General features: G+C 43.5%; 1 pseudogene; it reads right to left on the minus strand.

Annotated features, from left to right (window-relative positions):
- LOC109738893 (uncharacterized) overlaps positions 1-24,507 on the minus strand; it is a 48,055-nt pseudogene extending 23,548 nt beyond the window's left edge.
- Between the last annotated feature and the right edge of the window lie 866 nt (positions 24,508-25,373).

Raw genomic sequence — 25,373 nt, forward strand, 5'->3', positions numbered from 1 at the left:
ATAAATTCAAAAAAATTCAAAAAAATACAAAACCTTGGAAACCTAGCATTGTTTGTGCAAGAGATCATGTGTGCAAAAATTGAGGTGATTTGGAGGTGGTCGAAAAAATGCCCGCATTCTGGAGGGACCATTTGGTCTAACTTAAGCCAGTTTTTGAAAAAAGATGAATTTTTCCACCACCTCCAAATCACCCAAATTTTCTTGTACATGGTGACACACATGTGCCAAACATGTCTATGAAAGAAATTTTTGAAAAAAATTATTTTACAATGCCCCCTTGAGGCATTGACCGATGTTTTCAGCAGTCAGTCTAGAGGGCATTATAAATTCAAAAAAAATCAAAAAAATACAAAACCTTGGAAACCTAGCATTGTTTGTGCAATAGATCATGCGTGCCAAATTTGAGGTGATTTGGAGGTGGTCGAAAAAATGCCCGCATTCCGGAGGGACCATTTGGTCTAACTTAAGCTAGTTTTTGAAAAAAGGTGAATTTTTCCACCACCTCCAAATCACCCAAATTTTCTAGTACATGGTGACACACATGTGCCAAACATGTCTATGAAAGAAATATTTGAAAAAAATTATTTTACAATGCCCCCTTAAGGCATAGACTGATGTTTTCAGCAGTCAGTCTAGAGGGCATTATAAATTCAAAAAAATTCAAAAAAATACAAAACCTTGGAAACCTAGCATTGTTTGTGCAAGAAATCATGTGTGCCAAAATTGAGGTGATTTGGAGGTGGTCGAAAAAATGCCCGCATTCCGGAGGGACCATTTGGTCACTTAACCAGTTTTTGAAAAAAAGGTGAATTTTTCCACCACCTCCAAATCACCCAAATTTATAATGCCCGCATTCCGGAGGGACCATTTGGTCTAACTTAAGCCAGTTTTTGAAAAAAGGTGAATTTTTCCACCACCTCCAAATCACCCAAATTTTCTAGCACATGGTGACACACATGTGCCAAACATGTCTATGAAAGAAATATTTGAAAAAAATTATTTTACAATGCCCCCTTAAGGCATAGACTGATGTTTTCAGCAGTCAGTCTAGAGGGCATTATAAATTCAAAAAACTTCAAAAAAATACAAACCCTAGGAAACCTAGCATTGTTTGTGCAAGAGATCATGTGTGCCAAATTTGAGGTGATTTGGAGGTGGTCGAAAAAATGCCCGCATTCCGGAGGGACCATTTGGTCTTTTAACTTAAGCCAGTTTTTGAAAAAAGGTGAATTTTTCCACCACCTCCAAATCACCCAAATTTATAATGCCCGCATTCCGGAGGGACCATTTGGTCTAACTTAAGCCAGTTTTTGAAAAAAGGTGAATTTTTCCACCACCTCCAAATCACCTAAATTTTCTTTTACATGGTGACACACATGTGCCAAACATGGCTATGAAAGAAATTTTTGAAAAAAATTATTTTACAATGCCCCCTTGAGGCATTGACCGATGTTTTCAGCAGTCAGTCTAGAGGGCATTATAAATTCAAAAAAAATCAAAAAAATACAAAACCTTGGAAACCTAGCATTGTTTGTGCAATAGATCATGCGTGCCAAATTTGAGGTGATTTGGAGGTGGTCGAAAAAATGCCCGCATTCCGGAGGGACCATTTGGTCTAACTTAAGCTAGTTTTTGAAAAAAGGTGAATTTTTCCACCACCTCCAAATCACCCAAATTTTCTAGTACATGGTGACACACATGTGCCAAACATGTCTATGAAAGAAATATTTGGAAAAAATTATTTTACAATGCCCCCTTAAGGCATAGACTGATGTTTTCAGCAGTCAGTCTAGAGGGCATTATAAATTCAAAAAAATTCAAAAAAATACAAAACCTTGGAAACCTAGCATTGTTTGTGCAAGAGATCATGTGTGCCAAAATTGAGGTGATTTGGAGGTGGTCGAAAAAATGCCCGCATTCCGGAGGGACCATTTGGTCACTTAAGCCAGTTTTTGAAAAAAAGGTGAATTTTTCCACCACCTCCAAATCACCCAAATTTTCTTGTACATGGTGACACACATGTGCCAAACATGTCTATGAAATTTTTTTGAAAATAATTGTTTTACAATGCCCCCTTGAGGCATAGACCTATGTTTTCAGCAGTCAGTCTAGAGGGCATTATAAATTCAAAAAAATACAAAATCTTGGAAACCTAGCATTGTTTGTGAAAGAGATCATGTGTGCCAAATTTGAGGTGATTTGGAGGTGGTCGAAAAAATGCCCGCATTCCGGAGGGACCATTTGGTCTTAAGCCAGTTTTTGAAACAAGGTGAATTTTTCAACCACCTCCAAATCACCCAAATTTTCTTGTACATGGTGACACACATGTGCCAAACATGTCTATTAAAGAAATTTTTGAAAAAAATTATTTTACAATGCCCCCTTGAGGCATAGACCGATGTTTTCAGCGGTCAGTCTAGAGGGCATTATAAATTCAAAAAAATTCAAAAAAATACAAACCCTAGGAAACCTAGCATTGTTTGTGCAAGAGATCATGTGTGCCAAATTTGAGGTGATTTGGAGGTGGTCGAAAAAATGCCCGCATTCCGGAGGGACCATTTGGTCTTTTAACTTAAGCCAGTTTTTGAAAAAAGGTGAATTTTTCCACCACCTCCAAATCACCCAAATTTATAATGCCCGCATTCCGGAGGGACCATTTGGTCTAACTTAAGCCAGTTTTTGAAAAAAGGTGAATTTTTCCACCACCTCCAAATCACCCAAATTTTCTTTTACATGGTGACACACATGTGCCAAACATGGCTATGAAAGAAATTTTTGAAAAAAATTATTTTACAATGCCCCCTTGAGGCATTGACCGATGTTTTCTGCAGTCAGTCTAGAGGGCATTATAAATTCAAAAAAATCAAAAAAATACAAAACCTTGGAAACCTAGCATTGTTTGTGCAATAGATCATGCGTGCCAAATTTGAGGTGATTTGGAGGTGGTCGAAAAAATGCCCGCATTCCGGAGGGACCATTTGGTCTAAACTTAAGCTAGTTTTTGAAAAAAGGTGAATTTTTCCACCACCTCCAAATCACCCAAATTTTCTAGTACATGGTGACACACATGTGCCAAACATGTCTATGAAAGAAATATTAGAAAAAAATTATTTTACAATGCCCCCTTAAGGCATAGACTGATGTTTTCAGCAGTCAGTCTAGAGGGCATTATAAATTCAAAAAAATTCAAAAAAATACAAAACCTTGGAAACCTAGCATTGTTTGTGCAAGAGATCATGTGTGCCAAAATTGAGGTGATTTGGAGGTGGTCGAAAAAATGCCCGCATTCCGGAGGGACCATTTGGTCACTTAAGCCAGTTTTTGAAAAAAAGGTGAATTTTTCCACCACCTCCAAATCACCCAAATTTTCTTGTACATGGTGACACACATGTGCCAAACATGTCTATGAAATTTTTTTGAAAAAAATTGTTTTACAATGCCCCCTTGAGGCATAGACCTATGTTTTCAGCAGTCAGTCTAGAGGGCATTATAAATTCAAAAAAATACAAAATCTTGGAAACCTATCATTGTTTGTGAAAGAGATCATGTGTGCCAAATTTGAGGTGATTTGGAGGTGGTCGAAAAAATGCCCGCATTCCGGAGGGACCATTTGGTCTTAAGCCAGTTGTTGAAACAAGGTGAATTTTTCCACCACCTCCAAATCACCCAAATTTTCTTGTACATGGTGACACACATGTGCCAAACATGTCTATTAAAGAAATTTTTGAAAAAAATTATTTTACAATGCCCCCTTGAGGCATAGACCGATGTTTTCAGCGGTCAGTCTAGAGGGCATTATAAATTCAAAAAAATTCAAAAAAATACAAACCCTAGGAAACCTAGCATTGTTTGTGCAAGAGATCATGTGTGCCAAATTTGAGGTGATTTGGAGGTGGTCGAAAAAATGCCCGCATTCCGGAGGGACCATTTGGTCTTTTAACTTAAGCCAGTTTTTGAAAAAAGGTGAATTTTTCCACCACCTCCAAATCACCCAAATTTATAATGCCCGCATTCCGGAGGGACCATTTGGTCTAACTTAAGCCAGTTTTTGAAAAAAGGTGAATTTTTCCACCACCTCCAAATCACCCAAATTTTCTTTTACATGGTGACAAACATGTGCCAAACATGGCTATGAAAGAAATTTTTGAAAAAAATTATTTTACAATGCCCCCTTGAGGCATTGACCGATGTTTTCTGCAGTCAGTCTAGAGGGCATTATAAATTCAAAAAAATCAAAAAAATACAAAACCTTGGAAACCTAGCATTGTTTGTGCAATAGATCATGCGTGCCAAATTTGAGGTGATTTGGAGGTGGTCGAAAAAATGCCCGCATTCCGGAGGGACCATTTGGTCTAACTTAAGCTAGTTTTTGAAAAAAGGTGAATTTTTCCACCACCTCCAAATCACCCAAATTTTCTAGTACATGGTGACACACATGTGCCAAACATGTCTATGAAAGAAATATTTAAAAAAAATTATTTTACAATGCCCCCTTAAGGCATAGACTGATGTTTTCAGCAGTCAGTCTAGAGGGCATTATAAATTCAAAAAAATTCAAAAAAATACAAAACCTTGGAAACCTAGCATTGTTTGTGCAAGAGATCATGTGTGCCAAAATTGAGGTGATTTGGAGGTGGTCGAAAAAATGCCCGCATTCCGGAGGGACCATTTGGTCACTTAAGCCAGTTTTTGAAAAAAAGGTGAATTTTTCCACCACCTCCAAATCACCCAAATTTTCTTGTACATGGTGACACACATGTGCCAAACATGTCTATGAATTTTTTTTTGAAAAAAATTGTTTTACAATGCCCCCTTGAGGCATAGACCTATGTTTTCAGCAGTTAGTCTAGAGGGCATTATAAATTCAAAAAAATTAAAAAAAATACAAAACCTTGGAAACCTAGCATTGTTTGTGCAAGAGATCATGTGTGCCAAATTTGAGGTGATTTGGAGGTGGTCGAAAAAATGCCCGCATTCCGGAGGGACTTAAGCCAGTTTTTGAAAAAAGGTGAATTTTTCCACCACCTCCAAATCACCCAAATTTTCTTGTACATGGTGACACACATGTGCCAAACATGTCTATGAAAGAAATTTTTGAAAAAAATTGTTTTACAATGCCCCCTTGAGCCATAGACCGATGTTTTCAGCAGTCAGTCTAGAGGGCATTATAAATTCAAAAAAATGCAAAAAAATACAAAAACTTGGAAACCTAGTTTTGTTTGTGGAAGAGATTATGTGTGCAACATGTCTATGAAAGAAATTTTTGAAAACATTTATGTTACAATGTCACCTTGAGGTATAGACCGACGTCTTGAGCATTAAATCAGGGTGTGTACAACTCTAGCTTGTTCTTGCCAAAATGCAGCATGATGGACAGGCTGCAATGGAAATAGTGGTGAAAATGAAAAAAATGAAATAGACAAAAAAAGCCCGCCTACTTGCCCGCTTTCACAATTCAACGGCCTGCATACGACTAGTAACCCAATCATTTATTCGGCCCGGATGCAGAGGCCCGCCAGATTGTGAAAACAGGTAGCAAGTAGGCCCCACAGGGCAGGGACGGAGACGGTTAGGCAATGTGCTGCCCGCTTTAGAAAGGAACTTGAGAGGGAAAGCTCAGCCCGCTATATAAACCGGTGCTAGCTCCCCTTGCTCGGCGAGGTGGGACTAAGCTCGCTTGGGCCTAATTCGGGTGGGCCATCCCACGCCAGCCTCACCCGCTGGGTCGCTAGATGGACCGTTGGGCCATCTCGTTGTCTGCGCCTGAGGCCTGCATGCATGGGAAGGGCGGCGGCGTGGGTTTGCATGCGCGGGTGGCGGACGTGCATGCATGCGAGCGAGGCGATTAAAACCTTGTTTTCACACTTTTCGATTCAACGTGGCAATTAAAACCTTGGTTTCACACTTTTTTGATCCACCCGCATGTATTCAACGTGGCAATTAAAGCCTTGGTTTCACACTTTTTTGATCCACCCGCATCTATTGAACGTGGCAATTAAAGTGGCATATGGATCGTTTGACCTCCCCTTTCCCTATTTAAACCACCAGCCCTCACCTTCTACACACATCCATTTGCGCCGCCCTTCTCTTCTTCCCCAAACCCAGAGCACTCTCTGAGCGAGCCGCGAGGATGCAGTACAACAGCCCCACCTACCGGCTCCCACCGACCGTGCCGGAGAGACAGTATCCGGCCGGCGTCGTCGTGGAGAGCACGCTTCGCGTGTGGGCGTTCTCACGCTGGAGGGGTGCAAGGGGCTTTGCCCAGTGGTTCCTCCGTGCGGGCTTCGCCCACCTCCCGGCGGGCTCTCCGGTGATGTTCCGACTGGATGAAGTGCGTCCAAACTCCTGGTCTCCGCCGATAGGGCTCACCGTCACCTTCACCAACAGATTTGATGCGTACTACCTCCTCGGCAAGGTGTTTTGGTGTGGATGCGAATTCATCGCATTCACAACCCAAAACATCTTCACAAACTTCGACTGCATCTTCCCCACCCGCGACGGTATGCACACCCTCCCCTACTACATCGGCGAGGACGGGATGGAGAGGAGCACTGGAGAGGAGGCGCAGTGAAGATGGTGGTGAAGGCCCGGTCTCGTCAGCTTGTCTTGCCCTAGCGTGTTAGGGCAAGTTTTTTATCTTTTAAATATTTCTATTAAATCATGTTGTTGGTTCTACCGTGAACTTTATCTATCCGAACTATGTTATGATTTCTACCCGTCTATTTGATATGTTGTTGGTTATCTGTGTTTTGCTTGCTATTTCTATCTTCTTCCCTTGATATTTCTATCTTATTTGACGTCAAAACCAGCAAGTTTTGGGGTTAGCTCAGATTTCACGCGGCCCACGGGGGTGTGCTTGCGCGCTTGATGGAAAAAATTGGTGTCATTCAACTTAGTCGTTCGGGTAGCAGGGGATGTTCCGTCTGGGAAGACGGATTTTTTCGGCATGCTTGAAATGGACCCAAAAAAATTTTGAAACCCTTGTACCAACATGACAAGCATCCATGCCAACTGGAAATTGTTTTGCGACGTTGTATGGTTTTGTAGGCTATAATGATTACACGTGTAGATGAAAGGCACGAAAAAACAGTTTCAACGAAGACAACATAAATGATTTTTTACAAGTTTTATAGATGGAAACTTCTTTAGATGCAATGCCATCTCACAAACAACTCAGCAACAACTGTATGATTGATCATAAAACACATGCATTGTTGTTCAAAGAACTGTCTCATGAATAAATTGTACCATAATTGCGAACATAGTGTGAAACAGAAAAAAATGTTTGTTTGCAACAAAATAATCCTGGTTTGAAGCTTAAACTGGTTGAAAAACAATTGAGCCTACTCCATATGGTCTTCTGCACTGCCAAAATCCAGTGACCTCTTGCGTTGCGATGTTGGAGATTGCGTCGGGCTTGGCGATGACCCATGTGCTTCAATCTTTTTCTCTTTAACATCAATGTAACCATACAACTGAAGTTGTTCTTGTTCTTTCTCCGCCAACTCTCTAGCAAGACCCTCCATTTCTTGGATTCTCACTTCCTGTAGAAAACCATAGGAATTGTATTAGGAAGAACTTAAAAATGACGTAGCCATAAACTAGATGCATGTAACATGTAAAATTTGAACCTCTGGATCAATGTCATCCTCGGGAAAACAACTCGTGGTTCTATTGTACACAATGTACATGTGACATGTCTTGCTGCCATTCAGATCAGAAAGCATTTTTCTACATCATCTGGTCCTGCAATCAAGAACATTCCTTCTGGCAGCTTCCACGCAGACCCGGGTAAGAAGTAGTACAGTTCTGCTCCCAGTTTGCAACCAAAAGTATCTCTCATTTCACTCATAATGAGATCGTAGGTCACTTTGGCGGGTTCAAAAATTCTGACTTCTGCCGGGTCTTCATCAAAGTATGCTCTCGGGACATGTGACATCTCATCATCCCTACTAACAAAAAATTCCATGACCAGCACCTAATATCTCATATCAGAGTTAATACATTCAATGAGTAAAGGGGCAAACATAATTTTTTATGTGCACAGCAACATTGCGGTGTTGTTACCTGCTTTTGTGGAATGTATCCTTCATGTGGAGTGACTGGGGATTGTGCCATCTCAAACCTTCTCACCTTGTTATGTGGAATGTATCCTTCATGTGGTGTGACTGGGGACTCTGCCATCACAGGTTTCTTATCCTGCGTATGAAACGTCAACAGTGGGTTTACACACAAATTTTAAAAGGTCATACCATATCTTGGGTATGGCATCGTTGCGAGGTACTTACAAGGGGAGAATTGAAGATATGTTGTTGGGGTGGAGTGATGTGGCATTGAACGGGTGACTCTATCGCAATGTCTCGAGTGGATGGCGACTGTGCCGTCTCATGATGCTTAGCCTACATACAATCGCCGACATAAGGTTGCCACAAATTGAAGATGTTTGTATCATAGAATACGTAGGTCCTTAATATATACAATCGGTGCGAGATACTTACAGGGGGAGAAAAATTGAAGACATGTTGTCGGGGTGGCCGTGAGATCGCACGGGCTTCTAACATATGTCCTTCCAAACGGACCTTCTCCAGCATGGCCTTATAATCCATGTCCGACCGCTCCTGTAGCAGCTTGCTGTCCATATCCGAACGTGCCTGCAACACATAGGCATCCATCCCGACTCGCTCTGTCTGTATAATACTGTCCACAAGCTTCCGGTCCTTCTGCAATGTTTGAGGCATTTCCTTATAGCCAAGGAAAAACTTTTTTTCCATGTCCTCACAGTCCCGCTTATACTTTTCTTCAATCTCAAGACGCATCTTCGCCATCTTACGGGAAAACTCCTCACGCTCCTCCTTTATCATCCTGTCCACGTATGAACGTTCTTTTTTGAGTTTCTTATCTACCTCAGCGCGATCCTTTTGCACCTTCAAGTCGATCTCTCGGCGCGCTTCATGCAAAGACTTGTCGTACTCCGCACGGTTGTTATGCGCCTCTGAGACCATGGTCCCTACAACAACACATACACCCATAGTATGAAAACTGTATCCACAACCTCATCCAACTAATTCCTAAAAATACCACCGAGAAAATATATTCATAACCAGTTCGTACGAACAACTACTAAAAACTATCAATCAAAAAGCTCTTGCATGACATCCTGTACTCCAATTACACCAGAACTACTCAACTATGGCAAAGGCTGTATTTTCTAATCTCTTCGGAAATGACTTCTTGGTCGAATCAATGGAAAAAATAATCAGCACTGCAATCGAAGATGGGAGGAGCCGTGGAGGAGACCTTTTTAATCCGGCGTCGGCGTGGTCGCTTGAGAAGCAATGGCGCGATCCCGGCGATGGCTATGTGAGGAGAAACAAGGTAGATGGGGGTGGTTAGGATAGGGTTGATATGCGGTAGAATGGGAAGGTATATATCCGTGATTGTAGGGTTAATTAGTTATTTTGAAGTAATGCGCTTCGATGCAAGTTTTTTTTAACGAGCACGATCTTTTGGGGGCTTCCAAAACATGTGCACTGACCGCGGGTCCAACCACATATCACAGAAGCCCGAGCCATCGCCGTGCCCGTGCCAACCCGCGGCCCACCATTGCCTCCCTTTCCCTTGCCCCACCAAATTGTTATTCTTCTCCGGCGACGAAGCCTGCCATCGCCGGCGGACGGTGAGAGACGAGAGATGTCCATGTCCAGTTCGGCCTCTCCGTCATCATGGCCGCGGTATGGTTCACTACCGATGACCAGATGCCCCGACTGCCCACGCATCGCGCCACTGAAGCGTTTGGCAACCATATCGGAGAAGAATGGAAACCATGGGCGGGAATTTGTGAAATGCGAGAGCAAACCAGAAGCGGGGAAGGTTAAATCTATGTTCTGTTGTGTCTTTTTGCTATGAATTCTGACCCTAGATTTATTTATATTTCCTCAGAATTGGTATTTAGGGTTTCCCTTCCCTTTTTCAGAAGCTGAAAACATGCAAGCATTTTGAGTGGCTGGATGAATACGTTGAGAGGCTTCAAACGGATGGCTTAATTGATTTGAGGCACGGGGCAACCCTAGAGGTAGATCTGCCATCGGCGGTGGATAATAAGGGCTATGCCAATGTTCCTCCGATGGTGGCGGATGCGGAACTCGAGGTGGAATTGAAGAAGATCAACAAGAACTTAAGGCAGTTGATCGATCTGAAGAAGCACGCAAATCTGATGGCCGCGGGATTTTATTTTTAATAATTGTTGTGGGATTTGTTTACTTGTTGATCATCAGTCGCTGGTAGTTGTTAACAAATTATTTCAGTCAACTTCTGTATAAGCAATGTCATGTGTGCTTAATGCCTTGTATGACCAGACCAAGGAAAAGCTCATTTGAAATCTATTGGAAAGGACAAATAAAATTGAAAACTGATTTCTTGTTTCCAAAATAAAATTTGTAACTTATTGTTCTCTAAAAAAGGAAGAGCAATAAATTCCTTCCAAGAATTTCCAGAAATAATTGTCAACCCATTTTTGTTGGTAATTACGTGATATGTTTGGCGCAATTAGTGGCTAACTGGTTTTTTTAGGAATAGTGGCTACTTGGTTTGATACATGCCAAACGTTACGTTCAGATTAGTTGCATTATTTCGTTCATTTTTTACCCAAAAAATCTATACAAAGTGTTAATTGGACAATGTGAACAATGTGGCATGTACCCTGAACCCTAACCCCCCCCCCCCCCACACAAAACCGTAAAAACATTCAAAATTTTGCCCCACATGGAAACCATTATGCATGAATTCTCTATGGGGTCATGGGATGCCATGAAGAAAGTTTGGGATCATTAGTACATGTACACGCAAGTACGATCTCTGACACGCGCATTTCCGGTCCCTGTACATGTACATGTAAACCAACCCAACATCGATCCGGTTCAGTGGATGGATGCATGCTCTATGTGGCACGAAGTATGTCGGTCGAGCCAGTCGACGGACCAGATCGATGCTACCGGAGGGATTCCATTGTAGACCAACGCTCGACCTATGTCCGGTGTGTGTGATAGGTCCACTGTAAGACAAACATAGTTCCGTCAACCCTAAAATCGTAAACACTGATAACCCTAACCCCCCCACTAAACCGTAAAAACATTCAAAATTTTGCCCCACATGGAAACCATTATGCATGCATTCTCTATGGGGTCATGGGATGCCATGAACAAAGTTTAAGATTATACACGCAAGTACGATCTCTGACACGCGCATTTCCGGCCTAGCATGTCAACACCCCGAAAGCACTACCTGGGTTCCTCACCTGTATGAAACCAACCCAACATCGATCCGGTCCAGTGGATGGATGCATGCTCTATGTGCCACGAAGTTTGTCGGCCGAGCCAGTCAACGGACCGGATCGATGCTACCGGAGGGAATCCATTGTAGACCAACGCTCCACCAATGTCCGGTGTGTGTGCTACGTCCACTGTAAGACAAACATAGTTCCGTCGACCCTAAAACCCTTAAACCCTAAACCCTGATAACCCTAACCCCCCACTAAACCGTAAAAACATTCAAAATTTTGCCCCACATGGAAACCATTATGCATGCATTCTCTATGTGGTCATGGGATGCCATTAAGAAAGTTTGGGATCATTAGTACATGTACACGCAAGTACGATCACTCACACGCGCATTTCCGGGCTTGCATGTCAACACTAAACCCTAAACCCTGATAACCCTACCCCCCCACTAAACCCTAAACCCTGATAAACCTAACCCCCCCCCCACTAAACCCTAACCCCTAAACCCTAATAACCCTAAACCCCTAAACCCCTAAATGAGTTGACAAGATTTTGTTATTTTTTTATATCATTTATCCAAATCTCACATAACTCACGTGGCCCACCCCTCCCTAAATCCCGCGATTACAGCTCCGCATTCTAACCACCCGGGCCGTCCGCACCTCCCACGACCGCTGCAAGATCAGATCGGAGACGCCGGTCGCCCACGGAATACAGGAGTCGGCGGCCACCACTCGCCGCCCACCGCCAACGTGATCTGAGGGGTCGGACGTCAGTGTTCTTCTCGCCGCCTCCTCCTCGCGTGAACGCGCCGTTTTTCCGTTGCGCCGTCGACCGCACTATACCGGCACTTATAGTTTGCGACGCACTAACCGCCGCCATCTACTCGGCGGCACCGTCTCCGAGAGAAGGTATTACCTGATCGTAACTCTTTATAATCGTTGTCGGCCGCTGCTTTAGTAGTTGAACCCTCATAGGTTTTGCACCCAAATAGGTTCTGTGCTTGAACCCATAAGTGGATCATATGTTAAATGACCCAGTTAATTTTGTTAAAATTAATTCGCTGCTAATTTTGTTATACATTTTCCAATTTTGTTCAGATTAATTGAGCCGGATTTTATCATTGCATATTAGCCAGCAATGTCAGTTTCAGATACAAACCTTCATAATGGAGAAAAGCCCATCTCCGAAATAACCGATGTGGTAAGTAATTGACTGTTTGTGTACAATTGTTTCGTACACATAATTCATGTGTACTCAGTATAATTTAATGGCATGTAACAGGAACTCGCCGAAAAGCATGGTCATATGAAGTTAGTATGCTCACAGACAAGGTTCGGAAAAACCATGAAACTGTTGTCACCAGACCACAAAAAGTACATCATATCAGAAACCAGTCTTGCCGGTCTAACCCAGATGCATGAAGTGACTCTACGGCGCATAATGTTGGTTAGACTAGCCAAGAGCATAGATATGGACACCCAATCCATTACCATTGGAAAAACGCCAATTCCTATAACAAAAGAGGACGTGCAGTGTATATTTGGCATTCCGATAGAAGGGGAGGATATAGAGCCACATCTGGAAATGCAAACCGACACAGAATTGTTTACCGCCTATGCAAACAATGGGCAAATTTTGATTTCTGACCTTGAAACGGCGATCCGAGCTTCCAAAGCCCCAGACGGCGATTTCCTGAGACGGTTCATTTTGTACGCAATTGGTACTGTTCTAGCACCAACAGCACAACATTATGTGGACTCGAAATTTCTCAACCTTGTTACAGATCTTCAAAACCTTCGGAAATTTAACTGGGGATGTTTCACACTTAATCACTTCTTCAAGTCCGTTCACAAGTTTAGAAATCGAGATCACGTAAATCTACAAGGAAATCTAATTCTGCTCCAGGTTAGTGCTAGATCACTACTTAATGTCCTTTAATTATTGTTCTGTTGCATATCTGTATGGCGATGAACTAATTTATTGTGTAGTATTGGTACTGGGAGCACGTGCGTAGTGGCCGATTGATGTATGCTTCTAGACCCCCTCCATTGATCGCACGATGGGACGAAATGATGGCTACTTTAAGAAGCGATGCTTACGAGAAAGGAGGTCTTCATAACGGGCTGGTACCTATCTACAATTGAACTTTCTATATCCGATTTTTTATTTGGTACTAATGGTTCATTATATTTTATAAAAAAAGGCTGTCATGGAAATTTGTGCTCCTCAACGACCGTCTGAGAATTCTAATAATTTTCCAAGAAAAAATGATGAACATGTGCATCAACATGATTCGTATCGAGCACCATCACAAGGACAGCAATTTAGTAGCCAGCAAGTATGTACTCCAAAGACTATTTGTTTTTGCAATATCACAAATAGGTGTCATGGAACCTCATTCATTTGGCTATTGTTATCAACGGGGTTTTATTTTGTTTACACAGATTGACATGGTAGTTGAAGCCATGAATGCACGCTTAGCTGATCATGAAAAGAAGGTAGGCAGGAAATTAATGGAAATTGAGCACAGATTTGATGTCAAATACCAGACGCTAGGTGAAGACTTGATCGACATGAAGACTAAAACTGGCACTAATCCTAGGTTGTCGAAGGCCGAGGACGAAATTAAAGACTTAAGGAGGGAACTACATGTATGTCATACTATGCATTTTGTATTTTGTATGAATATGTTCCTTCATGTTCGTTATTGTTTGCATTGTTACAGGAATTAAAATACGAATTTACAAGCAACCGACAATCAGTGTCACAGAAAGGAGGCGTGCAGGTGATCTTTATGGCCCAACACGTTAATATCTAAAAGTAACAAACTAATGATGAACTACCTTTGTTCATTGTAGGATCAAGTCAATGTGTGCAATTCATCCCTGACAGGAACTCCTAGGGCTAGCCAATTCACGGCATGGACTTCGACTACACCAAGTGCAAGACATGTGACGGAAAACAATGAGAAACCACAATTAACTCCGATGAAGCCTGTCTTTGGTAATGATTACAAGTTCACGGATGAGGACATAGAGACAGCCGTTTACATCCGCGGAACATACGACCCTGTTGAAATAGCTAGAATCAGAGACATTACCCTCACAGCAGAAAAACTGAAGCGAAATTTGGACGACAAATACATTTATGGTGATGTAAGCCCATTATACTCTAGTCTACATCATTACTGCAACAACTTTCTTATTATTGTATGATTGAAAATTTGGCAGGTTATTATGGCATATGCTCGCATTAGCCAAATTGAGAATGATACTACCTCAATCATATCCCCTCAAGAAACCGAAAAGCTGTTACAAATGAAGGGGGTGGTTCCTGTTGGACGTGCAGCCTCATGGTTAGCTCGTGTAGCAGAAAAATTTGTAGGGCGCCGAAAGGTACATGTTTTCCTCACTTTCATAGTTTATGTACACACTGTACACGACAATTTTCGGTTCTCAACCCAACCCAAATTTTACTGCAGGTGCATGTCCCACTGAATGTACACCAAAACCATTGGATGCTAATGATGTTTAATTTTGACAAAAAATAAATTCAGACTCTGAACTCCATGAATTATCATTGCGAGAAGACCAAGGAAGATTCTCTTGTAAGTGTTCTCTTCCTGCCTCTTTTGATCCGCATGGCACATGAGCTCCCAAAGTACCGTAACCCTATGTATAACTCGTCGTACCCTAGGTGGACTCGATTTAGTTCTGCATCGACGAAGCTGTCAAGAATGGGTTGATATCACCAGCTAAGAACATCAATTTTGCCGAATGGACCAAAAAACGCTATGAGAACATAGCACAACAGACCGATGGGTACGCATGGCCTCATAAATTATTATTTGCCTACACGAAGAAGATTACTGATCTTTAACTAAACATCGCAGGACTTCCTGTGCGGTTTGGACACTGCAGTACATGTTGTCATGGAACGGGGATGAAATGACCGATATTTTGAACCAGGTAATTGAATGCCTAATTTACATTTGTACTTTGTTTAGCTTGAAAGCTATGCTGACGTAAGTGTCAGTTATCAAATATAGGCAAGGATAGATATTTTCAGGTGGAAAATATGTACAGCCTTACTGCAATTCAAATTGCAACGCGCTTCGTCTCAAATCATATAAGTTCCCCATAACGGTTAGTGCTACATCAAGAATATATCATTTATTTCATAAGTCTCATGATTAGAACTAACGCAACACTCTCTCTTATACAGAAGGAGGTGTACGATGACCAGCAAGCAGTTCTACCTGATGGTTCAGAAGACGATGTCCAATTAGTCAACAATCCTGATGGTTCCAACGAACCCGACACATCCAACTCCCAGAAGGATACCGGTGCACCCAACTCCCCCAAAAGTGGTGCACCCAACTCCCCAAAAAGGAAGAGAGCACGTGGACGCCCGAGAAAGCTAGTCGATCCCGAGGAAGCAGCAAAAACAAAGAGTCTTAAAGAACTGAAACTTAAATTTGACAGCAAGACCATAGCCAACCAAGTGTCTTCGTTACCATCACGGTCACGCAGAGAGCATAAACCAGCACCAGCTTTATTGAGCCCATTCAAACACAAATAGGTAGCATCAACTGATCATCAATTGATACATGCTCATGCTCATGCTCTACATTTAGCATCATTTCATACACGTTTAGTTCTTATCAGAAAGTGGAAATAGGTACTTTTGGCAATCATGAGCATCCTCTACTTATCAGAAAGGGGAGTTGCTTATAGAAATAAACCAGGCTTTTCTTAAGCACAGGTGCTTATTTGTACAGGGTAGACGCATAACTAGGCGTCTCTCCTGTAGAAATAGGCACCGGTGCTTCAGAAAAACCCTATTTATTTTTCTAAGCACCACCCTAAGCATCTAACATTGTACAAGGCTTAACATGCATCACCAAAATAGTATTAACAACTTGGAACACTAAACCAGAGTAGCAGCAAACTCTTAAGATAAACGACATGAAGACCACCTCACAGCATAGGTTCAGACACACCATAGGACATCAGTTTTAGAGTCGAACAACAAAGAAACATAGATAACATAAGAGGACACGACGGTCCTGGGGCAGCAGCAGCACTCTAGCAGCACATCACTTCTCTCCCTTCTTCAATGGAGGTTGTAGGGCTCATTGACTTTGACAATCTCGAGGAAGCGTGCGTAGGCCGCATGTTTAGCCAGAGTACTGGCCGTATGCTTCATACCATGTCCATTGCTAGTGCTGATGGCATGCTGGATCATGCCATCTATGCCGCCACCGATCACCTTGCAACAGAAAGGGCACCCAATCTTGCCAAAGAAACGGTACTTGATCTTGCCAGCAATCAGATGCCTCAGGGTGTAGCGGCTCTTGTTGTGCCTGCTGTCCATGCCGTAGTCCACGTCGTCGTCATCCTCCTGTGAATTAGTGAATTAGTACACATAGAAGAACTCAGCTAATCTATTATGGTACATTGCCTTAATTACAATGTTTTCAAAGTACACATGTGTAACATGGCAAATATCTATTTGCTAGAAATAAGGCGTATGTGCACATACATAATTGAGCCAAAGAAATTGACATGCATAAATATGGACGGTGGAATAGTTGCATTTATAGATTAGTGCACAAGTAGTACATAATTAACACATGAAAGACTTCATGAACTGGCTTGGTTTAATGATATTTGATACTTGTTACAGGTGTAATTCTTATTGGAATCAGAAAAATGGCTTCATTATACTCCTCCATGTTTCACACAAGGGGGGTTTGTTCTATCTACTGGAATGAAGAAACCATTATTCTTTCTGACAGCGGCAGTACTGCTTCTCCAACATTGTTAGACCCTCATAAGTTTCAGAAGGAAATTGGTAAAGGAGCTATGGGGTGTCTCACTGCTCATATTGATGAGAGATGTGGCTGTGATCATCTAGATAATATACTGGGGAAAATTGGCTACATGAAATGTTTTGATTTTTTGGTATCCAGTGGATATGTAGTGTCAGCCCATAATTATTAAGGGAGCAATCACTTCCTTTGCAAAATGGAAATCTGTACAGAATTTGCAAATGGATCATCTATGAACATGTGTGCAAACTGATCATCTATGAACATGTGTGCAAATTAATTCATCTACATAAACTAAAATGAATCAGGAACTGCAGCATTTTGTCACTGTCCTGGGAAAGCCAATGGAGAATCCTGCCATATATCCATTGTTTAACCCACTTTTTTCATTAATGTATCCCTGCCATGAACATTTTCTTGTATTTGGGTTCATTACCCCACTTCTTTCATTAATGTATCCCTTGTGAAACTTATGCTCATCTAGTTAACAAGACAAACCCCAATGCCATGAAAAAAAAACAGAGTATCTGCTGGAATCAGAATGTGAATCAGATTTAAAATTCCACATCCAGCATGAAGATCTATGCTAACAAGAAAAACCTCAATGCCATGAAAAAAACCAGGGTATCTGCTGGAATCAGATTTAAAAATCCAGATCCAACATGAAGATCTATGCTAAATCCCTACAATCCTACATATGTACAACTAGCACGCCCAAGTGAAATTGATGCTCATCTAGTTAACAAGAAAAACCCCAATGTCATGAAAAAAACAGAGCAAAAAACAGAGTACTACCTCAGATAGCTCGTCGATGGCATCCTCGTCGAAGTCGCTGCCCTTCCTGCAATCTACGTCGAACTCCTTTATGGCGTTCTCCTCGTAGAGCTCTTCGATTTCGTCATGCACCTTGCGCTTAAGCCTTCTCATCTCCTCCTCCTCCAGATCTTCCCCGACCTTGTGCTCGCCGACGGGTGCCTCGACGGCTGCGATGGCAGCGGGAGCAGGCACAACGGTCGCTGCACCGCCAGCTTTCACCGCTACGGCGGACTCAGCCGCTCCACCCACGGCTGCAGCCACGGCAGCAGACTGCTCTGCTCCGATGGTTGCCTCTGGCTCGTCCGCCGCATCTTCACGCCCGCGTTTCATCGTCGGTCGAAGACAGGAGGAGGGAGGCGTAGGAAGGGAGGAGGGTGGTGAGGAAGGAGGAGAGGGTGGTGAGGTGGTGAGGAAGGAAGAGAGGGTGGTTAGGTTCGGGAGAGGACGAGGGTTTTCTACCCGATTTGGGGAAGAAATGCACTGCTCCTGCCTGTTGGAGTTACCGAGAAGCCGCGGGTGCCGATTTGACTTGACACACCCACCCGGCCATCCCCATTCCACGTGGGGACGTGGCGGTCGTGCACGCGGTCGTGCACCTCCTGCGGTTTGCCATCAATTGCTATCGGTCTCACAAGTGGGTCCCCTTGTCATCCACACAACCGCGCCACCACATGTACCACATTTTTCTTTCTCCCCGTCCCGGCCACTCCACATCTTTCTTTCTCCCCTTCTCGACCAGCGCCGCCGCCGCCGCCATCTCCCGACGACCCCTCTCTTCGCTGCCGGTGCGCGGCCGCCGCCAACTCCGGCAAGTACGTGAGATCTCCCCTCTTCTTCCCTTCCCCAACCGCGTCTCCCTACGGAGGCAGATCTGAGCCGATTGGCTGTTGCCGGCCGGAGCTCGTCGGATCTCTCGAGCTTTGACGCCATGTCTGATCTAGATTCATGACGTGCCCTCGCATATGGCTTTGTCCACGGTTTGAACCTTTGGATTCAATCCAAAAGTTGAAAACGGTTTGGACTGGGTTGGATGACGAGCATGTATAGTTCGGTTTGGTCTAGATTCTAAATGAAAATATCTGGATTGGTTTGGTTTTGATGTGTGCCGTGGATTGGACTGGTTTTAGTTTGGATGCCGAACTATTCCCAGGTTTAGATGAGACGGGCATTGCCATTGCCATTGGCATTGCTTTATTACGTAGATGATAGTAAATAGATTGATTGGCCATTGCCAGTATAGGTTATCACTATGATTTATTATATGTATGATCTTTGTATTGTACTATGTACAATTCAACTTAGAGTTCAACATGTTCTGTGTAGAATGGAGGAAGCACCATTTGGACGCTGCAACTCACGGTGCCGGACCAGCCTTTCTACTGCCACGCTGTTCGGCATCTACTTCCAGCCTTCTTTTGTTGTTGCAGCGGTAACAATTTATATGAACCTTCTGACAGTACATTCTTTTTTTTTGCTATTTCCACTAATGTATTGTGTCTGTTATTTGTTTTTATCTTACACAGATCGTACCATGCAATGTGAGATTGGCATTCAATGAGCTCATCGGAGACACCGTGACCTTCGACGCTCTTGGGGGCCCATACACTATGCAGGTCGAGAAGGGGCGAAAGATAACCCAGATAGGAGGAGATGATTGGGACCGTTTCATCGCCCGCATGCGTCTTAGTGGGGGTGAATTGATCAGCTTCTGCTTCAGAAGAGATAGGCCCAGGATTTCTGTTATCTATCTAAATTTGATTCCGGATAGTGAGGATGAAGTTCATGAGGAGGAAGATGGTGCTGATTCAGATGATGACGATTCAGATGATGATGAGAACCCACTTGTTGAATACCTGTATGCCCAAGGACTCAGACTGGGCGACGAGGAAATCGGCAACCTCTGGGACATGCTTCCGCTACGTGAAGACTACCTAGGGAAGCCATTCGTGACCCGCCTCACATGGACGAATGTTAAACGACATATCATGGTATGTTACTTAGTGTGGTAATTACATGATATGCATGCTTAGTTAGTGTAGTAGTTCATATGATATGCATGTTGTAGTACTGTGATGAGAGGCCTAGTTTAGAATTCATTTAGTGAAGAATTTTATGACATGCATGTAGTGTAGTAATATGCGATGATATGCTTAGTGTACGCAGTAATCTAATGATATGCCTAATTACTATAGTAATTTGATGCTTGGCGTATAGTGTAGTGATGTGATGATATATATGCTCAGTGTTGAACCAATGATATATGTGTCTTGAAGTGTATGCTTTGTTGATAATTGCACGTGACATGATCATATATCATGTCAACTGTTTTCAGAAATTACCTAAGAGGTTACTTGATAGCTGTGGCATCGACCCGGACGAAGAAGGCATGGCTGCTGGACTACGCCTTACCAGAACGGGCTCCATCACCAGCTGTGCCTATGCAGTGGACACGGACGGTCGCACTGTCTTGAGAAGGGCAGGGTGGAAGAAGTTCCTTCGTGGCAAGAATCTTCGGGTAGGACAGGCCATCCTACTCACTGTTACGAACACCAGTCGCCATGACTTGAGGATGATGATGACCATCCACCTCATTTAGAACTGGGCTGGGCCATGTATCGATGTGCAATGAACTTGTTATGTTAGCTCTTGTTTGCGAGTACTTGTCGTGTATTACCGTACCTATATCTACTCATATCTAGGTACTATTGCTTGTGATGGATTGCAACTATTATTAACTGATAACTAATGCTCTACTAGCTATGATTATTCCACTGTGTGATGTTTTATAGACTGTAGTGTGACATGGTAACTGTTATATATGGTAGAGGCTGGTCTTTAAGACCTTGTACAATGCAAGGTGCTTAGGGATGTGCTTAGAAAAATAAAGCGGTTTTTTCTGAAGCACCGGTGCCTATTTCTACAGGAGAGACGCCTAGTTAAGCGTCTACCTTGTACAAATAAGCACCGGTGCTTAAGGAAAACCTGGTTTATTTCTCTAAGCACCTCTCCTAAGCACCCTGCATTGTACAAGGCCTAATTGGACCGACATGTTGAACTAGTATCAATGGTAGAGGCTGGCTGCCACAAAGTTCCATTCACAAGCTACTATGAATTTGAAATAATGCATAAACAAAATACGAAGCTTTTCTTAAGCACAGGTGCTTATTTGTACAGGGTAGACGCTTAACTAGGCGTCTCTCCTGTAGAAATAGGCACCGATGCTTCAGAAAAACCCTGTTTATTTTTCTAAGCACCACCGTACGCATCAAGCATTGTACAAGGCTTATCATGCATCACCAAAATAGTATTAACAACTTGGAACACTAAACCAGAGTAGCAGCAAACTCTTAAGATAAACGGCAGATCAACCACCGCACAGCATAAGTTCAGACACACCACAGGACATAAGTTCAGACACACCGAACAACAAAGAAACATAGATATCATAAAAGGACACGGCGCTAGCAACATTTCAATAATTCAATGTGCATCGGTGTGTACTGAAATTGTAGTAACGAAATATTTCATTGCCTAGCGGTGTGTACCGAAATATTTCAATGTCTACCACTACAACATTACAAATTTTGCCTAGGGCAGTACCAAAATATTTCAGTGCCTACCGGTGTGTACCAAAATATTTCAGTGTCCACCACTACAACATTACAAATTTTGCCTAGGGCAGTACCGAAATATTTCAGTGCCTACCGGTGTGTACCAAAATATTTCAGTGTCCACCACTACAACATTACAAATTTTGCCTAGGGCAGTACCGAAATATTTCAGTGCCTACCGGTGTGTACCGAAATATTTCAGTGTCTACCACTAGAACATTACTAATTTTTCCTAGGGTTCATATGATGCCTAGGGTTCACATACATCATAATCATCCTCCAAATCCATCTACTCAAATATTGATGCAATTCATTGAGATTAAAATGCCATATAGCATTCCCTCTCTGAGCTATTACGATCAGTATCACCACGATGTAAGCACGAGCAGTAGGAAGATGAGGAGTGGGGAAGCTTACTCTAAACATAGCTACCGCCGCCGTTCAGACGAGGAGAGCGGCGAGGGAAGCGTGGAGAACGGCGGGGAAGCGAGGTCGCGACCACTGTCCTCCTCATCTTGTGCTTCGGAGTCACCGATGACTCGGTTGGAGGCTGCACAATCTGCAACGGCACCTCGTGCACGGTGGGTTCCTGATCCAGTGGATGCTCTACCCTGGATCTGAACGCCCACCACCTCCGCCTGGTCCACTTGCTGGACGAATTGGCCTACTCCATCGCCCAGAGGAGGATCTCGATCTTGTGAATCGGTTGTGCGGGCGGGGGGCAAAGCTTTGCCCTCTCCTTCTTCGTCAAATTCTTGAGAGTGGCCATTGCCGTCCAGCTCATCTGCCTTGTGTTGTCAAACCAAGAACGGATCTCCCTCAACCTGGCCAACTTGACCTGGTCGCCGCCGGCGATCTGCACGAAGTCGGTGTTCTCGCCACCGGCCATCAGCTCGATCTGCTGATTCTTGCTTCGATGGAAGAGGGGGTGGGGGGGGGGGGGGGTTTGCCTGAGTGGAGAGAAGTTGCAGCGGCGAGAAGGAGGAGATGACTGCGGTGGACTTGGAGGAGAGGGCGGAGATGGCCGTCGATGAGTAATTGTGGAAGGTGTAGCACCATGGCGGCGGTTTTGCATTCGACGAGAGGGGCGGCGCGTGCAAATTTTCCTAGGACTAAACTGCCCCTATATTAAAACGCGTCCCCACCTTGTCACGAGTACCGGCCCCACTCGTTTCAGTACTTTCGCGTACTTTCATCGGAGTACTACCCAGTACTTCGTATTTGTCTGCCGTTAGATCGACATCAACGAACGGTTCTAAAAAAGCCCAACCACTCTAAAACTTGTATATCTGATAAGTCCAAATATGAAAGCTGGGTCAACTTCATTTGACCAAGATTTGGAATTTTGCCTGGCATGCAGATAGAAAACGGTAATCAAAGGACACTAAATACCCTCAAAATGTAACGTAATAATGATGTGATATGCTAGGGGAAGGGGCTGTCTTACCGCTCAGCCTATTTTGTGATAAATCCAAATATGAAAGCTTGCCCATTGGGATTTTGCCTGCATGCCGATAAAAACAGTGATCAGAGGACACTAAATACCCCCCAAAATAACGTAATAATAATGTGATATGCCGCGGGGGGGGGGGGGGGGGGGGAGGGGGTGTTGTCTTACCGCTCAGCACATTATTCTGTAAGTTCAAAAATGAAAGCTCGGTCAAGTTCCCAATCCACGAGGGTATTGCCCCAGATAAACTGCAATCACTGAGCTCTAAGCTTATCAGATTTGTACAGTTTCTGATCCACCAGGGAATTGGCCCAGAGAAATTATAGCCATCCAGCGACAAATATGTCAGGTTCTTAAATCTTCCAATCCAAGAGAGCTATGGCTTCTCTACTCCTGATCCAGAGAGCCACAATCCATTTAGGGATGTAAGGTTAGCTATGGAAGTAGTGGGTTGCTCGGGAGGTTCTATGCTGCTAAGGCCCAAGAATTTCAAGGACTTGAGATGGACAAAAGGGTCTGGTATGGCCCCGAAAATATTTGAACCCCTCAGATCTAAATATTCCAAATTACTTCCTGATGAGAAATCTGGTAGGTGCACAGTAAGACCGAAATTGTTAGACAAATCAAGAACACTCAGATTTTCTAGCTGGAAAATCTTTGTGGGAAATTGCCCTTCAAAATAATTTTCCCCAAGGGCAAGGTCTCTTAAGAAAGAGAATTCCGCAAAGAACCCAGGAACCTGTCCTGAAATTTCATTATATGCGAGGTTGATCATCGTTAGAAAACGGAGTCGGGAGAATGAATGGTGAATCGGACTACTTAGTTCACACTCCGACAAACTAATATTCTGTAGTAGAGGAACAGAGTCTGCTAAAGCAACGGACCAATTTGCTTTGCTACTTAAGATGCCCACTCTATCAAGATAGAGCTCTCTCAGATTGCTCAGGTTTGCTATGACGGTTTGGAAACTTGGGTCTTGAAGATACAGATTATTATAGGAAAGATCAAGGGAACGCAAATTCTTGAGGTGGGCAATTCCAATAGGTATCTGACCAGCAAAACACGCATTATACAAATCGAGACTGAGAAGCTCAATCAGCCGCTCAAACCCAAAACCAGGAAGGCTGGTCAGGCCAAAGTCGTTACCAGAGAGGCTGAGATTTGTGAGGGAGGTGAGGTTGAATATTGCTGGGCTGAGACCACTGGTGCTCCGCAGGTTACGATCACCGAGGTCCAAAGTGATCACCTGACCAGAGGCCCTGTCGCAGCCAACACCCTCCCAGTGGCAACAGTCTGTGCCATGCTGCCACGACGGGAGTTTGGGGTTGTGGAAGGAATGCTTCAGCTGGAGCAGAGACGAAGAATGGTCAGGGAGGCACTGGGTTGTGGTTCCATTGCCGCCGTTGGCAGTGGTGTGGGTGGAGTAGTAGTATGCGAGTAGTAGCAGGATGAGGTGAAGCAGTGAGCGCGTGGAGCTCATCTTTCTACTGCTTTAGGCTTTACAGCTTCAAGCTAGTTCTCAGAGGCAATATGTAATACAGGGTAGAACCATACAAGTAGAAATTTCAGCAGTGCATTTTGCTCATTCCTAGCTAGCAAATACAAGTTTATGTTAAATGCCACCGTTGTTAGTCCAAGATGAAAGCATGTGTAGAGCCATCATGTGGCCAGTGTTATTTCTTATTTCCTGTGCAATACGACAGTGCCTTTTTTTTTTGAGGGAAAAAGCATAGCTTTATAACTTAACTGGTGTTGGGCAAATCGCCCAAAACACAAGCGCCCACATGGGCAGGTACATCAGAGTCCCACTCAACAAAGTGGTTTGGTTCACACATACGACCAACGGCAGCGAGTTCATGCGCTACGGAATTTGCACTACGCCTACAAACTGAGATAGAGAACTTGGAGAACCAGAGCTTAAGCTGATATTTCATGTCCTCAATGACTACTGCATAGGCTGACGAGTCCACTTTGCTCAGGTCCAGAGCCTCCGCCAACAGCTGTAAGTCGGTTTCAAACTCAGCTTGGACGATCCCAAGGTCAGAAACAGCGGTAATGGCATGTGCCATAGCCATAGCCTCCGCCGCAAATGCCTTTGATGTGTACACAACTGGTTGCTGACTAATTCAAAGGTTACGGAACGGTCTGTTACCTTTCATGAGTCAAGGTCTACTTGCATGTAGGCCCGTTGCAAGCTGTAGTCACTGTACGATAGTGTCGCAGCGTGTCTCCAGTGGCAAGAATCTACAGCAGGATTAGGAATTTCTCCTGAAGATCTGGAGCTGATTAGATTACTAGAAAGAGAGTCTGACTGTCTGAGTTTCAGGGGTATATGAGTTGAGCCAACATTAGGAAAGGCTACACATACTATTAGTTATAGCTGA

Source organism: Aegilops tauschii, chromosome 3, assembly GCF_002575655.3.
Source record: "Aegilops tauschii subsp. strangulata cultivar AL8/78 chromosome 3, Aet v6.0, whole genome shotgun sequence".
NCBI classification, from domain to species: Eukaryota; Viridiplantae; Streptophyta; class Magnoliopsida; order Poales; family Poaceae; genus Aegilops; species Aegilops tauschii.